The 19,177-nt window shown below is 36.3% G+C and overlaps 1 protein-coding gene across 11 annotated transcripts in view; it reads right to left on the bottom strand.

Annotated features, from left to right (window-relative positions):
* Positions 1 to 19,177, bottom strand: part of LOC105234141 (proto-oncogene tyrosine-protein kinase receptor Ret) — a 59,324-nt gene that overhangs the window by 26,999 nt on the left and 13,148 nt on the right. The window lies entirely within an intron of this gene.

Genomic DNA, 19,177 nt, shown 5'->3' with positions numbered 1-19,177 from the left:
ATAAATTCCAACTCGCACTTATTAAACATAGCATTTTGCTCAGTATTTTTAATGAAAAACACTGTAATGCACACATACATATGAAGTTAGCAAATACAAAGTCTACTTGCAGGCGCACATCGACATGAAAATGTATGCGAAAGCATTTAAAGTTATGCCCAGTAAGCAAAAGTAATTGGACTTGCTACTTGCTAATATACTTTTAAATAAACAAGTAAGGAAGACCTAAGCTCGGGTGCAACCGCACATTTTATACTTTTGCAGAAATCAAAGCCATGGAAATACCTTAAAGTGTAAAAAGTCAACCAGAGGATCGGTATCTAGCAACTCTGTGTATGCATATACTATATATAACTCCTATACAGACATACATTGTCAGCGAAGGATTATTCTGAATTTCAATTATATATATCTCAAACATTTACTGATATTCTTGATCAAAAGTCATCTATAGGTACTTAGGTCCAAATATACGGCTTTGAACAATTTTTATAGGATTTGAGCAACTTTTGGCCATAATGTGAAATGCTCTAAAGGCATTATTTGTGCAAAGTCTTAGTAATGAGATATTAATACTATCTTGATTTTTGTACTCGAAAGTGAAAGAATCAAATGGAATTAAATATTGTCTACTTCCATACAGAGGTGGTTGTTGTCCGATTTCGTCTATTTTCATACTATGACATAGAAATATGAAAAGAATTTCTCAAACTAAATTTTGTCGATATCGGTGAGTCGGTTTCCGAAGTATGGAATTTCACCAAAAAGTGTGCGGTGTCACATCCATCGTCTAATTTTCACACCGACTCCCATACCTCATACCATCTCTCTGTTTATGGCGTATTTAGGTACTGATTTATTGCGCTTTTAGTAGTTTTAAATAGTACCGTTATATGGCGAGTGAACGGAGTTATCAACCAATTTCATTCATTTTCCCACCGTCGGTAGGATTTCTTATAATATTTGGGCTCCGCTTATTTAGGGGCTTAGGTACTATAGTTTCATATATAATTTTTAGTTACAGGCGGGGTCAGACAGACTTTTCCAAAATTTCAACTTTTCTCGTCATCCTGATCATTTATGTCCCTGTTGACCTGTTGTAGTCTAACTCAGTGCTTATATGACATACAAAATTGTCTAATTAAAAATATGTTTGGGAAGTGAATTTCATAAATTTTTTGGTTTACTGGGCACACATTGTTCGTACACTGAATGACCGTTCCGACTGGCGCTTAGAGCGCATTCCTTCAAACGGCGACACTGTGACGACAGCTTTGTTTTACTTTATTGCACACACATACTTACAAGCACTAGCCTTTGTATGTATGTACGTATGTATTTGATTACACATAAGTATGTAGATATTTAAAGATAAACGCAAATACGGCTATGGATGTGTTAACAATCGTTAGTAATATCACACCCCTATAATAATAAAAATGCTAACAGCCATACACACATACATATGTGTGAGTGTTTAAAATATAGCATACTTATGAGCGCGCGCATATTTATCAGCGAGTTATGTTTCTGCCAATTCAACTGGGACTTTCACAGGCACGCTGCTCTGGTCATATTTGTCTTTATGCCTGGCCAAATTATGATGCGAGCATATGAAGTACATACATATGTATACAGTAAACAAACATGTTATTTACCTACAAACATATGTATATATGTACATATATATCAATATATCATTTGCTCTGCGAATATTTGCATAATTTGATGGTTGAGTGGAAAACAATCAGAAATACTTTACTTACGGCTTTTGTTGTTGTAATGCAGATAACGGTATTTACATGTATGTATGAGTATTTATAAATGTGTAGGGTTTTCCTGCTGCCAGCCAGCTTTACCAACTCTACTGCCTCTACAAAGTCCCCCCATCGAGTGCATTCATATCACTCACTTTACAGCTCATTATTGCACTCACGATTTAATTAAGCGCATTTATTAAACTAATAAATAATATTGATTACAAGAAAGTGTATAAAAAAAAAGTATGTAGATATGTATGTATCATGCATGTGCGTTTAGTATTTAGATACCAGCACGTAAAAAATCAATATTTCATGATAAATGTAGGAAACGATTAGCGTACAATGTATGTACATATGTATATATATAGTATGTACATATGTATGTAAGCAAAAATATTCATACATATACATATTTGCATATTATGTAGGTATATTTGTATAAAATAACAGAAAAAACAATTTTGCGGCATTAAAAAGTATAAAAAAAATCTTTCTCTTAATTTTGATCGGTCATTCTGTATGTCAGCTATATGCTTTAGTTGTCCGATCTGAACAATATTTTCGGCAATTGTAGCTTGACCTGTGACAATAATCTATGCCACGTTTTGTGAAGATGCCTGTTCAAATAAAAAAGTTTTCCATACAAGGACTTGATTGTAATCAAACAGTTTGTATGGCAGCTATAAGCTATAGTTATCCGATTTGAAAAATATAAACGGCGAATGTAACATTGCTTATAGCAATAATACATGCCAAATTTCGTGTAGATACCTCGTCGAATAAAAAAGTTTTCCGTACAAGCACTTGATTTTGAGTTATCAGTTTGTATGACGGCTATATCTTATAGTGGTACGATATCGCCGGTTCCCACAAATATGCAGGTTCTTGGAAAGAAAAGCACGTATGCAAAGTTTCAGAACTATATCTTAAGAATTGAGACACTAACTCGCGTGCTTACAGACAAACATGGCTAAATCGACTTAGCTCGTCAAGCTGATCATTTCCTTCTGGGTGTTACAAACCACGGGGCAAACTTCATTTAGCATAAAAATAGATATTTGCAATAAAATCTCAGACGTCAGTGAGTTGCTGGAACACACACATGCACACACGATATTTTGGTGAAATTGTTGTGCTAAAAACAATAACTGTTAACATGCAGAATCACGCACACTCGTATGTAGGTGCTATTTACCTCAAAACTAACTGTCATAAATTATAGTATTTACGTCATACTTATTTATTTTAATAAACAAGCTGTGCTGCGCTTATGCTGCATAATTTCGAATAAAATATATGTATGTATGACGAAGAAAATTTCGCTAAAAAGGGACGTGAAGTCATTAAAATAGTTTACAAGGACTTAGATGAGGTGAGGTTAGGTTAAGCGGTCGATCATAACAGGTATCTCACATGGACAGCACAGGTCCTCGGTCCGTTGTGGTACCTAAAAATGCCTATATACTGCATTATAAGACTCTTACGAATCGACAAAGCGCTGCAAGCATATTACAACAGATGCCAACCATACATGTAGTTTATTAAATTTATTAATTTTAAAGTTTTCCTCTACTGTTCGTTTCTGGCCAAGGATCTGGCCGTCTTTGACGGAAACTCTTTTCTATTGATTCCTTTGTTGTCACATAGTATATATAAATTGTGACAAAACAGCACCCGAAAATTGTATTGAACAAAAATTTTTCTCAAATTTTGTATTTCTAACCAAAATTCGTGTGCGGAATCGTTGCGAATTTCGGAAAAGGCGTGCGATGATTCAGTTTTATCAAAAACACAAGCCTACTAGCGGTGCAAAGCCTTCAAAGTAGGTCGAAAGATCGTTGAGGACATGCCTCGTTCTGGACGACTTTCGTCCACTTCAACTGATGAAAATATTAAAAAAGTGAAGGATTTGGTGCTTGAAAATCATCAGGCAAGTGTTAGAAAAATGGCAAGAGAGCTCGCAATATTTCGTGAGTCACTTCGAATGACTTTGGCGGATGTTTTGAATGTGAAAGGCGTTCTTGCTCGACTCGTCCTGATAAAACTAATTTTTTTTTTTCAAAAAGAGTACCGTAAACAGGTCTCTTTGGACATACTTGATCGTGTGAATTCCGATCCCACATTCATGGAGGACATTATAACTGCCTTTGAGACATGGGTTTATGAGTGCGACATGCAAACAAGACAACAATCATCGGAATGGAGGGAAAAAACGAACCAAAACGAAAAAACCGCGCCACAGCCACTCAAAAATCAAGGTGGTGTTTTTGTTTTTTTCTGTACTCGTTGCTGGTGCATCATGAATTTGTTTTGGAGGGAAAGACGGTCAATAAGGAGTTCTATTTGACGTTTGCTTGAGAATATCCGTCGAAAATGGACGAAATTGTGGAAGAACAATTCGTAGATTATACATGATGATAATGCACTATCTCATCGAACCACAATTGTAATCCAATTTAAAGCCAAAAACGCAATGAATACCATCGATCAATTACCGTATTCACCAGATTTGGCTCCATGTGATTTTTTCTTGCTCCCCAAACTGAAATTGCCGCTCCTTGAAACCCCTTTTCAGTTAATCGAAGAGGTAAAACAAAATTCCCTGTAGAAGCTAAGGAGCATCCCAAAAATTGCTTATGAAATGTGTTTCGAGGACTAGAAAATTCGTTGGCATAAGTGTACTCTTTTGAAACTACTAACAAATTAGTAAAATCGTTTTATCATTTGAATAAAAATTTTGATACTAATATACTGCCATGATTTTGACTGAGTGACTAAGAATGATATAAATTCATATAAAATAGTTTTTCACGTATCAAAATAAATCACAAAAGCAATAATTTGGCAACAAAACATAGAACTCAACTTGAAATTCGCTGTCATTTTCGGACAGCTGCAAAAGCACAAAAAATTGGAATAAAACGCTCAACACAAAACCACTTTCGTTTATTACTTTAAAATAAAATAAATAAATTATGCGTAAAGCAGCAACAAACAGCCATTTATCATTTTAAACGTTTTCACTGTCCTTTACGCGCACACATACATCACACGCGCTGGACTTCCGCTTGCCAAAAGCAACAAAATATCAAAAAGAAATAGAATACACCAAATTTTAAAACAACAAAATGTGGTGAGAGGTAGCAAAATGGCACGGAAATGCAAGAACGAAATGAAAAATATAAATAAATTCGAATAGGAAACGCAAAACATAAATAAAAATATAAACGCTAAAACGTATAACAGAAATAAACATTTAAACATTTGTTTCAAACGGATGTACAGCACACTAACACAAACCAAATGTGTACGCACTGCAAACGTCACTTTGACCGAAAGGCACACCGGGTGGTATGAGTGACATTGCAAGCGGATTTTTCCAAAGTTTCACATTTTCGTTTTCTTTTCGCATGTAACCACCTACATACGCGTACATATGTATGTATGTATATGTACTTGCATACTACATGTACCAGGCAGTGATTCAACAGTTGCTGCATCCAAAATTTCTCTGCTGACTATATTGCACGCACACACTCACACATACATGCATGCATATGAATACCGCGCGCCGCCTTTACTCTTTTATTGCTTTTGCTCCTCTTGCGCGAAACAACTTTTTTGGCAGCCGCACAGTTTTTGGCAGACAACTGAAAAGGAAAACAATCTAAAGTACAACAATAACAAAAACATCGTTCAATCGTTGCAAACTAAAATAAAAGTAAAAAACGTTTAGTGAAGCGACGTGAAAGTTTCCTTTTTTATTGGATGGCGTCTGCAGATCTGTGACAGTGAAAACTTTCAACGTAAGCCAAAATGAGTCATCAACGTCATTGCCGAGCAAATGATGCTATTTAATTGTAGTAGAAATGTAAAGCATTTCACAAAATTGTGAAATTTGCAAGTTGCGTATGATAGGTGACAGCAGCAGGGTTGCAATGCAGATTTTTTTTTATTGATTTCTGAAATTTCATATAGTGTAGTTTTGACATTCTAGAGGTCAAGTTAAACAAATCCTTTGACTTTTACTGTTTTTCTTGTCCTTAAATAAACTCTTCTCTTAATTAAACCTTGAGCAAGGTCAATGTCAAAAATTTTTAGTGGAATATGACACTTTAAATAGCTGCCAAAAATTATTAAATGAAAAAAAAAAATAATCCCAGAACGTTGGTGGGAATATTTGATTTTAATTTGACAAATCTTTCTTGGTTTTTTATTTTCGGATAATTTCCTGCCGATTTATGGTGAACACCGCAAATTGTTTTTTTTTCAAGATGTTTTGGGGGAAGCTCTGTTACCGGCTTATGCTTCAGTATTTCTGCATGAAAAAATTATCCTATATTGCCAAAAGTGTGCTCAATAATGTACAAAAGGTGCGAACAAAATTACTCAATCCATATTTAAGAAATAAATTCGCAAAAAAGTATTTTTTTACTTTGATCTACTTATATGTTGCTCAGATCTGACCGTTATAAGACACAGCTGCATGCAAACCGATCAAAATCAAGTTAAAGATCTGTGTATCCTTTTCTGCTATAAGAAATGTATATGTGAAATGTGTTATAGTTTCATTGCAACCGAAGTTTATGTTTTTTTCTTGTTTTTTTTTTAATATACTTCGCTATCAGCGCGCAAAAATCAATTTATCGCTTCTAATTAGACATTTCTTAAGTCATTAAATGTTTCAATTAGGTGCTTAAAATAGCAAAAAAAACATAAACACACCCATTTGTTGTTGTTTGCGTATCCTTTAATTAGCGTATCAGCTGTTTGCTTACGCTGTGTTGACAGTTATGTCATTCTAACTATTAAAGCTGTCATTAGTGCGAATAAAAGCAACAAATTAGTTTTTGCCTAGCAAGTTCAGGCGCAATCTAGAAATATATATGTATATATGTGAGTATTATATATGTATGTAAGTATGTACATTAGAGCGGGTCGATTTTTTTCTATAAATTCGCGTATGTGAATGTTTTACGGATTATTTTGAAAAACTTTGTCCAAGAGACTATTGGTCTAAAACCAGTTTCGAACTAGCAATTTTTCAGGTGAACTTTAAAAAATCTGAATAATCGGTTGTATGAGAGTACATGATTGTGAGATATATCAATTTCTTATGATCCCTAAGGAGCTGCGCCTTATAAATCGCTACCTCGAAACCGGTTTTAGAGCCATAATTCCTTAAGCAAAGTTGTTTAGAATGTCCCGTAGAACATTTCCTGCCTACGCGATTTTTTCGTTTTTTTTTTTCTCCCTGTAAATCAGTCCGCTCTAATGCGCAAATTACTTATTCCTTACGAAAAATGAATATATGTTTGTATTTACTAGTTACCCTCGTATGACTTTATATTTCGGAAAATTTGGAAAATTTTCAGTATTCTCTAAGAATTTACCGAGATTCTGGGAAAGAGATGCAGATGGATGGCCTGAAAAAACTGCTTCTTTTGAAATATTATGAACAAATATTCGGTACTTAGTAGTTTTCTTTTCATTGTTAGTCTTTTGTTGTGGGCAGGTCCTAAACCCAGAGCATAGCCCTGGGAAGGAGATGGTTGGCCTTCGAACGGATGTCTTTTGGATGCCCAGAAGATACTTGGTCTAAGACCGGAAATCGTTAGCTGCTTGAGCCCTCTGTAAAATAATGGTTTCTGGTCACTCCCAAACTGAGAGAATATTCCTCACTTGCGTGAACTTCTAAACAGGGCTCCTGTAATTGTAAACTCGGCTATAACCGTGTAAGCGATGTCTACGCCAATAAAGAAGAAGAATTAATAGTATATTCAAGGAAAGGAATATTTCCAATATTCTAGTACCGAGATGAAACCACACTTGTTGCTGGTTTGTCGCTTCTTTAGTCGCCAATGAATTACTATGGACACATTACCAAAGAACAGAACAGAATTTATACCAGTTGATTCCGCAGACCTTGTTGAGTAGTGACATTATTCAACTTATAACCTCCTGCCATCATAAGCACACAATTTCTACTGGGTGTGCTTACAATATTTGTAATACTTATACATATACATACATATATATTGTGTGCAGGGATGCATGTAATATTGCTTATTTATATATAGATATAGTTTGTATATTTATTCGCCGCTTTTAATATCAATTAGCCAGTCAACCTATCATTAGGTCATTCAGCTGGGGCATAGTGGCTGGATAGTGGTTCATTAACTAGCTTGTGGCCTAATTAAAAGCGTTATAACGGTGTTGCTTAGAGGCAAAATAATTGTTTGTAAACATTGCAGACTATTTGTGTATTTAGTATCAATTTGCATATTAATTGAATTAAAATTTAAACTTTCCAATAAACAATCGTCTGCTTGTTCATACATATACACATATACAGAATCATATGTACATTTTCATATACAAGTATATATAACATATGTAGTAAAAAAACATGCTCGCTGCTATGCAAAGAATTTTTATTACTCTTTTCGCATTCCGACAACAGCTTAGTACAATGTATTTTCTGCTCTCAATATCTTGTTCCTAACTGTTGCTGAGCTATAATGAAATTGTTTAAATTCACATTTGATATTTTTGCAAATTTTTGCTCAACAACAATGCCAAATATCCCGATTCTGTACAGTTTTATAGACTTTCTGTTTTAGTGGCACGCTACATGTGGCACGTTGGTCGCACTTTCAATATTAGTTTTTGAATACGAAAACCATTTCGAATTTTATTATAAACACAAGCAACATTGAGGATCAAAGACTATTTTGACTGTGAAATTTTGAAATTTCATAATTCATTGTTTTTTTTTTGCATCTAACATATGTAGTTGTATTGCGTTGGTGGGATTTTAAAATAGCATTGAGGGTAGTTAAATTTATCGAAATTTTATGAATGTCTATAAATTTGCATGTCTACTAAATATACTTAATATTCAAACGTCTGCCTCTTATTTGAATCTATAGATATTGTAAGCAAAATCTCAGCGTCAAACACACCCCTTTTCAATTTATTTGTTTGTATGCAATTGTACCAATACTTTGTATCTGCTAATGAGCAATTTTGTTTACTCTCATACACATAAACTTGATTGATTTATATCTAAAGAGCCAATTAGTTTTGATAGATAAGCGCAGGTTAAATATTTACGATCTCTCAGCCCTTTTTTAGGTTATATCAAAGCAACTGATTGAATTGATGGCATACAAAATTATTTATGGAATATTGACATGGAATATCTTTTTTTATAAGGTAAATAAATCTCACTTTTAGGTACAATTAAGGGGTTACATGGGTTTCCTCGGGTAAAAAACAGCCTTTTTCAACAATTTTTTCTCATATAAAAAAATGAAATATTTTATGATATTTTTTTTTTTGTTAAAAACATACACCATTAACAAAGAAATTCTGGAAGTTTTGGAAAGAAATATTTTAATCTCAGCCATTGCGTCTCCATTTCCAGTGACCCCTTGAAGAAAAGATACTTGTATTCGAAAAAAATCCAAGTCTGTAAGAATTGTGTCTCAAAGATCTATGTAAAATTTTATGAAGATCGGTTGAGTAGTTCTCGAGAAACCTTGCCAACTAGCTTCAAAAACACAGTAGAGCTGCAATACTAGCGCTGTGATCGCCAACTGTGCGCTCAAAATTAGTGTAGGAGTGTCTGTCCTCTTTTAGCTGCGTGGTCATAGCGGAGTCGCAGGCAACAGTAAAGCCGACGAGCTAGCCAGAGGGGGTGCCGATGAACCGCTTCCATTAGAATGGGATCAAGTTGGATCTCCATTAACATTTTACGTTCTAACCCTGGATCCACGGACCTCGCGTGCACTTAGCAGGCGCTGATCGACGACTCCCTCCTGTGCGATCGCAAGATTCACAATCGCTGAAAATCTTAACAGACGCAATTTGTCAAAGTTGTATGGAAGAGAGTGAGTTAGAAAAATCCAGGCACTTTCTCTACCATTGTTCAGTCTTTGCAAGACTGAGGTAGTTTTTCCTTCGGTGAACCAGGAGACATAGCAAAAACTGATATTAGGCTTCTCAACAAATTTTTGATAGACGATTTGTAAGGGATCTATTATATAAAAGATTTGGGTTACAGAATAGACCGTAGGGCGCCTGTCCAAGTGAGATCTCTGATGGAATCGACCTCTTAACCAAACCTTTCTATAATAAAATTATAATATCATCTATTTAGCCGTTTTCTTATGACAGAAAAAAGCGTTTTCCAAAAAATTTTTCACAGATGCGTTGAGAATTTTTTCAAGACCGGAATCTTCATCGGTAAATCGTGTCTAAATAGCGATAATATTTTTCTTTTTCTAAATTACCTTATTATCAGCTATATCGTGTATAGTATAAAATTGAAAGTAAACGACAAAGTACACTCATAAGCTCAAATTATCCAGCACTGAAATATAATTCCTGCTGCGATATTAGGTTATACCGACCGGCTGCCATGCCATACTTACTGGTCCTTAGTAAAGGCAAATGCAAGTTCAATTTAATTTGAGGATGAAGTATTAGTCATAGGGCGTCAACGCTCTTTGCAAAGTTTAAGAGGGATTTGATATTTGATAATTCAACTAATCTCTTGAACTGCTATTTTTCTACTTATCTACGACGAGCACTAGATAATGCTGGACATAAGTGGGAAGAGGAGCTCCAGCGTCTCTCTCCTTTACTGCCTGCACTTTCTCGAATTTTCTGCATGTATCGTTGTTAATTCTGACCATACGGCTTGCATGTGACGCCAGAAGGGGTTGTGATCTCATTAGGCCAACAACCGTCTTGCAGTCCTTTCGAAACTGTGTCAGTAAAAAGCATTCGTGTTATCCTTCGGGACTCTTATACTTGATCTTGGAGATCCTACATGTTTTTAAGCCATTCCATCTCACCCTGAAAATGTCTGTTAGTACTTTCGGAAATTTAATTGTATATCAGTTTGAGTGGCTTTCGTACTTCCTGTACTAATTCGGTAGCCAAACGGATGATACTTTTGGCAATCACAACTGCTCTTTCATTTCCCGTGATTCCTTTGTGGTCTGGAACCCAATATATGTAGCCGCTTTCCGGAATGAACGGATTCTATCACATTTTTCTTTGGTCTTAATCTTAAACACAAAAGCACTTAACGGTACTTATCGTAACGAATTTATTATCTGTGTGATCTTCTATTTTCTCTAACTTTATGAATGGGTGTACTTATGTAAGTAAATATCTCAAATTTATGTATCTCAATTGGACATAACTTTCCAATCTTAAATTTATTGGAGATAAAAATTGGCTTTGATCTTGTTTTTCCTGTCGAAAGAAGTCCATAAATCATGCGGAACTTGCAGAGTTCAAGATTGAATTATGGATGAACATAGTATACACAAACATACATATGTATATCCATATGTACATACATTTTTAACTTGTCTAAATCTCTCTCCATCTCAATCTATATAAGTATATAGTACATATACATACATACATGTACTCTTCTCTTCTTCAACTTTGCCTTATTTGCATTTCAATTATGCAACGCCTAACATATTTGTTATTGTAATCGTTTAACCAATTGTAAACAATTATTACATAATAAAGTGATAAACATAAAATTCCCACAAGTCATACTCACATACTAACAACAATGTGCAGGATGCAATAGCAACCTTGTTTTATGTACCAACTAAAATCAACAACTCCGTTTAAACACCGTTAGACAGGAAAGTCTATGCACATCCGTTCGCCGGGAGAAGACCAACAGACACAACTTACTGCCTAAGCAAATATTATTTAAAGGTAAAGAGTGGAGTGAAGAACAATCAAAGGACAATGTGGCTGTGCATAGCTGCCGTTGTTGTTGTGTGTGCGTTTGTGTGCAACGTCGACGCGTCGTCAATATGTTGCAGACAAGGAAGCGTCGACATTGGCGCTGATTGCTGTCGGCACCACACGCCGCATAGCCTAATAAATGTAAATATGTATGTACGTATGTTTGTATGTATGTAGAAATGGGCGTGTGAGGATATGACTTGGCTAGTGTCAATCGATTGTGTATTTTGTTTTCGTTTTTCTTTACTTTTACACATTTTTGATTTTGCTGCAGTGTAAACAAAGACCGTTAGTGTTGTAGATCCGTTATGCATGGTCTGCAACGCTTGGCACTTGCGGTGAATGTCAAGCGAAATAATAATAATTGAGTTTTGTTAAGGGCGAACATATAGACTATTTTATGAGCGTTACTTAAATATAAGAACCATGTAACTGTTAGTATATTGGTATGCATGAGGAACGTCATAAATATTTCACTTTTTTCATTGACTTATTTTGTTGCGCTCTTTGACCGTGCAACTTTGCCGCCAATCATTTTTTTATTGGTTTGCTTTGTTGTTTTGTGGTGGTGATTGTTGATCTGAGAACTGTTAGATCGGTCAGTTTGTATGGCAGCTACATACCATACTTATGTATGTATGTATATACTGGTCCCACCTGAACAATTTGTTCGGAGATTATACTTGTTGCTTTGCTTGGACAACAATTTCTTTAAAATTTCGTGAAGATATCTTGTCAATTATATAAGCTATTCGCACAAGAAACAACTTTGACAACTAATGTCCGATAAGATTTCCAGTAGATCTCTTGCGTTCTACCAAACGCACGCGAGGTCCATTGGTCCAGCGCTAGAACGCAATACGCCAATCTGGACCTAACTCAATTCCATTCCTATGTGAGCAAGGCAAGATCGCACCTCTGGCTAGCTCATCGGCTTCTCTATGACCAGGCTCCCAAACAAGCATGATATTGAAGTAACTTGATTCTATTTGTAGTGAAGACAGACACTCCTTAATTAGTTTTGAACGTATAGTTAGCGAGTTCAGCGCAAGTATTGCCGCTCTGATATCGGAGCGAATGTTCACCTCCCTGAAAGAAGTTGCACTTCGTAACCACCTTTATAGCAGCCAATTCTACCTGAAAAACACTACAGCGATCCAGTAGCCTAAAGTTAAGATTAACGGAGAGCTTCGTACAGCAAACTTCCCCTCCAAACTTTTCTCTAAGCCTTGACCCATCCGTGAAAAACCTCACTGCGCGCTTCTCCAGCGACTTCGCTCAATTCATATCTCCCTTGTCGGTATGTGAGCAGAGAAGAAGCCGCCTCGATTGGTATCTGTGACGCAGTGATCCAACTTTTCAGGAATGCAATTGCAGGAGGAGAGAAACTCAGCGTGTCCTTGTTCGGGCTCTTCATATAGCAGCTAGCTTCCTTGAGCATTAAAACTTATTTCGCAGCAATACAAATACCGGCAATGTCCACGGGAGCTATATTTATAGGGTTACTTGCTATAGTTCTGGCCAAGGATGATAATTTCGCCAAACTCTTCGGTTTACTAAATGAATTGCTTTCAAAGCCATATTTCTATTAAAGTCGAATAAAGTGGCCACCATTTCCTTCGTTGTACTTCGAGAGCAAAATCCATTTTTTGTTTAAGTCGGTTCTCATATCATAATTCTATTGAACAACCGGATCTATCGTGTCTATTCAGTCGACCTAAAGCTACCATTCTCTTGATCCATGTACCATGCATAAGAGTATACCTTAATATAATCGAGATGGATAGGTAGTAGACTGTGAAATCTCTAAGTCTTTGAAATAGTTGAGTCTAATATTTTTCCGATGAACAATTTTTGGAGTCTGGAAAAAAGGAAATAGTCGCAAGGATCCAAATTTTGCGAATATCGAAATCATTAAATTTTTTTAAATTAAAAAATGGTTATGTACTCTCCGCTAGAACCTTACGTCGAATGTGAGGTTTTTCCACCTTTCAGCTGATTTTGTACCGTATATAACGATTCATATAGCTGAATAGTTTTCAGTTCAATTGGATGTAAAAATAAATGGAAACCGGTTCTGACCATTCCCTAGTATTCATATAACGAATATGGAATTTTCATCTTCCTGGTCGACTTTATGTGGTACACAACCACACCATGAAAGATATATCAATAAAATAAAGTGATTCTGAGCCAAATTTAGTGATAACAATCCATTTTTTTTACTTTCTTAACAAAAAATTTACCTATTTGATATTTACCATAAAATTTATTAAAATTACCTGTATACAAAATATGATGAATTGACTATCGATTAAAGGAAAAATATCTATATTTAAATATACATAAGTATATACATACATGCATATGCACAAATATATGTTTTCCAATTATAAATATATGGTAAATAAATTTAATAATTGATTTAAATGCTATCGGTACTCTTTCATATTTTGGGGTACAAAGTATAAAAAGCGACTCAAATGTATATACATATGTATGTATTGTACAAACAAATGTAGGTATATATATATACATATATACATTTATATGTACATATATAGTACCTCGAAGCATTATCTTATCACGCATGAAAGAGCATTGATACTAGCGCTAAGGATTAGTTGGGAAAACGCAAATGCAGTTGATTGCTCGCAGAGTAAATACATTAAGCATCGCAGCTCTCCCTCAAACACAAACGCACACAAACACACCTGCAAGGCGCGTGCACACCAAAAAAGTCAAAAATGCACATTCAATTACATGTATGTATGTACGTATATGTATGTATAACTATATCCTTAGGTAAACACGCTGCCAATTAATCGTCGTGGTAATCGCCACTCTGGCGAACGCCTCCACTATCGCCAAATAAATAATGACGAATGAATTAAATTTGCAGCTGTTTGCATTTTTTGTTGTTATGCTTAGTATTTCTTTTTAATTTTGTTTTCAATAGCATATCCATCATTACATTTTTAATTAATTTCTTTATTTTCTTTGTTCTTCAAAGCCAATCGCCAAAGACCTTTAAGTGTAGACCGAAAAAATTTGGACAGCGAAAAATTGAGCGTCTAGCAGCAGACGTGCCCATAATCTTGGTTGTGTATATATCTACATATATAAATACATAAGTATGTACTCCACACTTGGCATAATTTAATTGATTGCCAATTTGTTTTTGTTATTCAAAAATCAATCAATTGTTCGCGATTCTGTCAGGTCAAAAGGTTAATTTGACTTTGGGTTCACATTGTTGTGAACCGATAAAACAAAGAAACAAATTTACCTACATATTTCATGTGCTCGCTTTCCGTTTGCAAACATTTCGTTTTTGTAGGGTATTCAACTTAGAGATCGCTGCACGAAATGAACTATGGAAGAAATTTATATTTTTAATGAACTTAAGGTGAAAATTAAAAAATACACGAAACAAAAATCCGTGCGTTAAAAAGAAGCTTGAAAGAAGTTTTCAGTAACCAAAAAGTAGAGTTTGAAGACCTTTCAGCTTCTTCTTCTTTTTCTTTATTGGCATAGACAACGCTTACGCGGCTATAAACGAGTTAAGAACAGTGCACCGGTCATTTTTTATGTTCGCCATTTGGCGCCAATTCGGGATTCTTCCCCTTCCTCTGCTTCCCTCGGCGGGTACTGCGTTGAATACTTTCAGAGCTGTAGTGTTTTCATCCATTCGGACGACATGGCATAGCCGCTGTCTCTGAACTACAAGTATGTTAATGTCGTCCTATAACACATTCAGCCCATCGTTCCATCGAATTTCGTCGTTGCCAATGCGCAAAGGACCACAAATCTTTCGCAGAACCCTTCTCTCGAAAACTCGTAACGTCGACTCATCAGATGTTGTCATCGTCCATGCCTCTGCACCATATAGCAGGACGGAAATAATGAGTGACTTATAGAGTTTGGTCTTTGTTCGTCGAGAGTGGACTTTACTTTTCAATTGCCTACTCAGTTCGAAGTAGCACCTGTTGGAAAGAGTTATTCTGCGTTGGATATCGAGGCTGACATTCTTGTAAATTTAGTGGTGGTTCCAAGATAGACGAAACTATCTACGACTTCGAAGTTATGACTGTCAACAGTGTCGTGAGTGCCTTGAGGAGGTATTCGGCGCAGATTGTGGGGTCTTCCTTTTTGTGGACTGGGCAAAGCACAATTCCAATCGTCGTACATGCTTTCGTCCGACCATATTCTACAAAGAAGCTGATGCATGCTGCTTATTAGTTCTTCGCCGCCGTGCTTGAATAGCTCGCACGGCAATCCATCGGCCTCCGTCACCTTTGTTGTTCTTCAGACGAGTAATTGCTATTCGGACATCTTCATGGTCGAGCAATGGAACGTCTGCTCCATCGTCATTGATTGGGGATTAGAGTTCACTATCTCCTGATATTATGCCTTCACTGCCATTCAGCAGGCTGGAGAAGTGTTCTCCTGATCAGTGAAAAGCATTTTGAAAACCATATGAAAAGTGAAAGCACGATTGGTTCCAAAATCACTCAATCAATAAGGAATCCTATTATTAATATAAAAAGATAACCAATACTCGAAGCAAAAACCGAAATTTTCGGGAAGTGTTGTAATGAAATCCAAATTATTCGACCATCTGATTAACTCACATTTTCACATCGAAATTGAGAGAGAAATAATACTCATGTTTTTAAAATTGACGGGATGAAATAAGCCCTTAACTTCTTTTATAGGTCGACTAATCACATTTTCGGTTGATGTTTCAATTTAAAGCTCGTCGAGGTTCACAAGGTCTGACTTTTTTAAAATACTGTTAAATGAATGTCGGAAAGAATACATATGTTTAGCAAAAAGCTTGCTAAGGGCGAAGAGAAATTATTGGCCCGGATGATTAAGGCCATAATCCAAAATTGAAAAATGAAAAGCCAACCGATTTAATGAAAATTTCAATCAAACTTTTTTTAGACATAAACAGATCGAAAGTGTAGTTTTACTGTGGTATTGGAGACTTTTCTAAGCTGAAAGCCAGCTGGAACGAAAATGTATGCTCAAATTTATCGTTTCGTTGTTCACCTTTCCAACGGTTGACGTTTTGGTTGGTTTTATTTTGTTTTGTTTTGCTTATTATATCATTTTTTGTAACTCTATGAGTGACCTTTCATATAAAGATGGACAACCCCTAATAGAAAGGTGAAATTGAATACGCCAGAGGGTGTGTACATCAAAACAACTACAAAGAAGTCAAAATACCTCATATAAATTCTTGTATATTCAGCCATAATATGCATAGAAAAGCTATCGCATGGAAATTTAGACATGTGTTTGTGAGTGTGTGTGTTGTTGGAAGTGAGTGACGTGCAGAAGATATACATACATACATTCTTCCTACGCCGGTTTACCGGCATGCACTGCAACTTAAGTTTGTAATGCACTAGGCAGTGTTGCCTTACAAATGTGTCTCTCAGAGCAGATGTGAAGGTACTTAGCTGTACACGCCTATGACGTAGCTGATATCAAACTGATGATGATTACATGTCATTTAAAATATTTCAGTGCAAATGGCGTTGCACACACCTTAAAAATATATATTTTTTTATTTCATATATTTGTGCATACAAAGTAAGAAAATTACTAGGAAATATGATAAGCTCGCATAGAGCACGGGAAGGTCAATTAACCTAGGCTGATTAGAGCAACCAATTTGGCGAAAGTTGGACTTAATACGATTTTCTATTGCTCATTATACTCATAATCGCTCTAAAATTATAAGCCCAAACTCTAGTCACATATACTTACATTGAAATATAAACGGTGCCAGTTGGCCATTATCTTTGCCATTCGGCAGCAAAGGTCCTGATTGGGCATAATTTTTGCAATATTTCGGTCCAATAATTCGTTTTAGTACACTGCTGTGAGCCTTATAATTCCAGTAAACGGTGGTCATCTCGTTTCCGTGTCTTCGTGTTCTTCCAATCGCCGACCAATATTGATTTTATCCAATTTTTCCAAATACCGCAAAGGCGCTGGCGCTCTCTTCCTCCCGCTTCCACAAACAATGGCGTACTTGGAGTCAAACCACCACCCATTGCAAACGAAAAGCTCGAGAATCTAGAGCAACCACAACTTCGTTCTGGGTACTATAGAGGTAAAGCAGCTGCTTATCCGCATGACTCTAACCACCTCTTTGCATGCCCAGTCCGACCCCGTTAAAATAGCACGTTTCCAGGGGCTACCTTTAGATGACTTCGGTGGCAACCAGTTCGTTCCTTGCCACACAAGCGAAGACTAGACAGCGTCTACAACAATAACGAAATGCGGTCAAAACAAGACCACGCATCTGTTCAGTCCAGTCATATCATATATTTGAATATAGTACCATGAGAAGTGAGTGAGAGTTGCAAACCAGTATTTGAGATAAAAAGCTAAAACTTGGAATAGATACTTATATTGAGAAGATAAAAGAGAAATCCATTAATTTTCTCTTTATTTTTTACTAATGAAATTTACAATGCTGTTGAAAAAGGTATATAGCAAGCTCACAGCTCCTCTTGACAAACACTGACAAGATACAGGTATTGCCCGGAAAGTAATGGGACTGAGTCGATTTAAACAAATTTATTGAACCAATCGTTACAATTCTTTAAAAAACTTTCAAAATATGCTCCTTCTGCGTCGATACAGCACTGCCTGCGTGAGAAGGTCATGCTACTTGGATCCCCTCTGTCGTCATCGGCCTTTTCAGGCAAGGAAACAAAAAAGTCCGTGGTGGCCACATCTGGACTGTAGAGCGGCTGCGGAAGCGTTGGAATGCCGGCCTTGGTAAGTGTGAGCCGGAGCGTTGTCGTGGTGGAACTTCCAATAGGCGTCGATGTCCTGTCGGACTCGATTGACCCTTCGTTTGAGTCTCTTGAGGACTTTCAACTTGGCGTTGACGGTTTGTCCAGGGGGAACAAATTCATGGTGAACGATGCCTTTGATGTCTAAAAAGACAATGAGCATCGTGTTCACTTTGGATATACTCATTCTTCCCTTTTTTGGGCGAGGAGACGCCGGCGTATGCCACTCGCAAGATTTCACACATGTTCAAATTTTCTAGGCATACTTCCACGTCTGCTCTTACGAACGCAGCATTTTCGACTAGCACCATTCACAGAAACACGTCGCGCGAAAATGTTTGTTCTGATTCTCCAGTTACTCGGAGACAACTGACCAGTTCGTTAGCTAGGAAAGCCCTCTATCGAATCCAGTCGGTGCGCTCGGTTTGGGACCCGCCACATAAATGACACCCCCAATGAAAAGAAGAAAGCAGCGAAAAGAAAAAAACGATCGTTCCACTTTTGCAAACTCGGCTATAACCGCATAAGCGGTACCTATGCCAATAAAGGAAAAAAAGATGCCCTCTAAAGGCTGATCGTTAAACGGAACCACTGGTATTGGCAACATAAGTACATATAGCTTTGAAACGGATTCTTGTTCAAGACCAAGACCATATACATACAAGTTGACTGATAAAATTGAGGATATACATATGTAGATATTTTTATAACTCTTTTTGTTACAGTACATGCACCAGTAAAGGGTATTAAAGTCTCGTTGCATCCAAAGTTAATGCACTTTCTTACTTTGTATGAACAACT

This window comes from Bactrocera dorsalis, chromosome 1, assembly GCF_023373825.1.
Source record: "Bactrocera dorsalis isolate Fly_Bdor chromosome 1, ASM2337382v1, whole genome shotgun sequence".
Classification (NCBI taxonomy): Eukaryota; Metazoa; Arthropoda; class Insecta; order Diptera; family Tephritidae; genus Bactrocera; species Bactrocera dorsalis.
The sequence above is the reverse complement of the archived record's forward strand: the minus strand, read 5'-3'. Positions and strand labels throughout refer to the sequence as shown.